At 33.7% G+C, this 2,971-nt stretch overlaps 1 long non-coding RNA gene across 1 annotated transcript; it reads right to left on the bottom strand.

Moving 5' to 3' along the window:
• Positions 1 to 256: 256 nt before the first annotated feature.
• On the bottom strand, positions 257 to 2,059 carry LOC309495306. Its single transcript, XR_014204605.1, has 2 exons — positions 1,691 to 2,059; positions 257 to 763 (listed from the first exon to the last, which is right to left on the bottom strand). It is a non-coding gene; the product is annotated as an uncharacterized lncRNA (long non-coding RNA).
• Positions 2,060 to 2,971: the final 912 nt, after the last annotated feature.

Genomic DNA, 2,971 nt, shown 5'->3' with positions numbered 1-2,971 from the left:
TATCATATTCGATAAAACCTTAGTTTGAAATCATTTCTTTTTTACATTTAATAATACATATTATTTTGTTTTTCTTCTTCTGAAATCATGAATATGATGTACGATGATTTTTTTTTAAACTAGGAAACTAGGCCTATTTATGATTATTGCTGAAGGCAGCATTAAACCCCCAAATTGTCAGGTGACGGTGCAACTGTTCGAACAAATGAACTGACTAAGAAATCAATTTAAAATGGTGTCTTAATAATAAAAAAACTTAAAAAAACTATGCCATCATTTTAGGTTTGAAGCCTTTCATATAATTGTTTTTTATAAATATCAGTAGTTTTAAAGCTGTTGAGATAATTGAGAAACTTTTGTCCGGCCATTTGTATATTCTCAAATGTTATTATGAATTTACAAGGTAATAACAGTAAACATGATAATGCATCGTCCAGAGGAGCCTAACTGATCTCTTTGGCAGAGTGAAAAAGTTTGTAGAGCTCTCTCAAATACTGATAAAAACTGCTAATTTCAAGTATGGGTAGGTTGGTGGTACACTTTTCATGTCAGGTGGTACAATTACAATACATAATATTTTTGTTGTACCACCTGACATAAAAACTTAAATTAGTTTCAACACTTTAAAATGTAATTTATTTAACATCTAAAAAATTTTTAAACACATTGTCTTCAAGAGTGTTGATGTCATTAGAAGTCTTCCCAAGTGAGACTGGATCCAAACTGGAGCTGCTGTAATCTCTAGTAAAATATGCTGAGCATCCTGAGAGATAGAAACAAGGAGACAACAGGAGAAAGATTAGCATTGCTGCTGTTTCATATTATGTTAGGCAAAAGATGGTCATGTGCACTTTTTACTATTTCATCACATAGTGCAAGATTATGAGATGTGTTAAATGAATGCTTGGCTAAAGAGATGTGTCTTTAATCCAGATTTAAATTAGGATAGTGTTTCTGGGCCCCAAACATTATCAGGAAGGTTATTCTAGAGTTATTCCCTTACATTCTATTGAATTAATAGGACATCTTCTGATTTTAATGAGAAAACATGGCCTAACGAGTCAGCATTTTGATACTTGAATACAATACATTCTTACAATGCAAACGTCCTAAACATTTCTGAGTATTATCAATGTTGAAAACAGTTGTGCTGATTAATCTTTTTGTGTAAACCAATGTAACAGTTTAATCCATTTTCTTTTCTCTCTCTCCAGGATTCATTGTTAAATAGACCCAATATATAAAAAGTAGTTTACACTACTGTTCAAAAGTTTGGGTTCAATAGAGTAAAAACAAAACAAAAAAATCATATTTTATTCAGCAAGGATGCATTAAATTGACCAGAAGAGAGTAAAGATTTCTGTTTCAAATAAATGCTGTTTTTTTTCTTTCATTCATCAAATAACCCTGAAAAACAAAAATATGAAGCAGCACAACTGTTTTCAAGACTGATAATAATCATAAATGTTTCATCTATGGTTTTAGTTTTACTTATTCAATTATTCATATTACTCATACAGTGTCACTTACTTTTGGATGTCAAAACTTTCTTAAAATAAATGAAACAAATAAATGTAAATATGAGAATTTAAAAAATAAGAAAATAACAGATGCATGGTGATATACAGTAGGTGCCAAAATATTGTGAGAAAATGGATATGCAGTTATTTAATGAGCTTCCTCACATCACCTGTTTCCAACTTCTCTGGCAGCAGCTTTCTTCAGAAATGTTGAAGTCGTGGAGCTTCCCCTGTTGTAGAAGGATTATTTTGTTGCTGCTGAAATCACAGAACTATTTTTATCAATTTGTGTTAAACATTGAGCTAGTTTCAGCCAATTTTCACACTCCATGTAAGTGACGTCGTCGAGTAAGTTACGTTTATGTTAAATAAATACGTTTGTTAAATAAATTAGCTCACTTCCAAACTAAATTGTTTTTTTTACAAAACTATCAAAACCTATCATCTACCCATAAGATGTGATTAAAAGCCTAAACGTTCATATCAAAAGCTCAGGCTATGAAGTTAGCATAACGTTAACGTTACCTCTTCTGAAAACGGTTGAGATGCTAACTTTTTCCGAAGACACTAAACCATTTATATAAAGCAAATATTCAACAGAAGCGCGTCAATTACAAGTAAGAGAAGTGTCAAGAACAGTTGTGTGTATTATTTGTGTGATTTTAGAGACTAAACTCACCTGAAAACAGTGAAAACAACAGCGAGAGAGGGAGTTCAGCTGCTTTGTCAGTTGCAGTCAGTGGGGCGGTCTGTCGGTTTCCATGGCAACTCATCTCCGCTCCAGTGTTTGAGGGCGACTCGAAGGTTCACGCGCACGGCGCACGCCCATTAAACGTCAAAGCCACTTAACATTTACAACCATAAACATCTAACCTTAATTATTTGAATAAAATGAACGTCTTTCAAACTTACGGAATACTAAACAAACAATTGAAACAAATAAAATATTTCATAGAAATGCAGTCTGATAAGATGGTAATGAAATTACGGGCCCGTGACGTTGTAGTTACGTTGCCAGTAAGTCATGAAATTACCAAGTTATTACGAATAGAGTACGTATCAGGGACGTTGTTGGTCATCTTATAACCTTAGGAGGACGTACTGACGACGTTGTGGGTTGGTAATATGATGGTAATGAAATTCCGAGCATGCGACGTTGTAGTTACGTTGTCAGTTAGTAAGGTCATGACGTGACCAAAAAGTACGAATACATTACGTAACGGTTACGTCGTGTGTTAGCTGGGTTACCGTATCACTCAGTTGAACAATTCTCCATCTTCTCAAACTCTAAATCCCACTTATCGTCACGCGCAGATTATTCAATGACAAATTCTTCCATCCGTCCTCAGGTACGAATGTACTCTGGAAGCGCATTTGTTCAGATCAGCGAACGAAATATGAGAAATAGTTAGGAAAACATAAAAACGAAGTCAAAAAATTTGCCTGCGATT

The sequence above is a fragment of the Leuciscus leuciscus genome, assembly GCF_965113295.1.
Source record: "Leuciscus leuciscus genome assembly, chromosome: 3".
NCBI lineage: Eukaryota > Metazoa > Chordata > Actinopteri > Cypriniformes > Leuciscidae > Leuciscus > Leuciscus leuciscus.
This window is presented reverse-complemented; position numbering and strand designations above follow the sequence as displayed.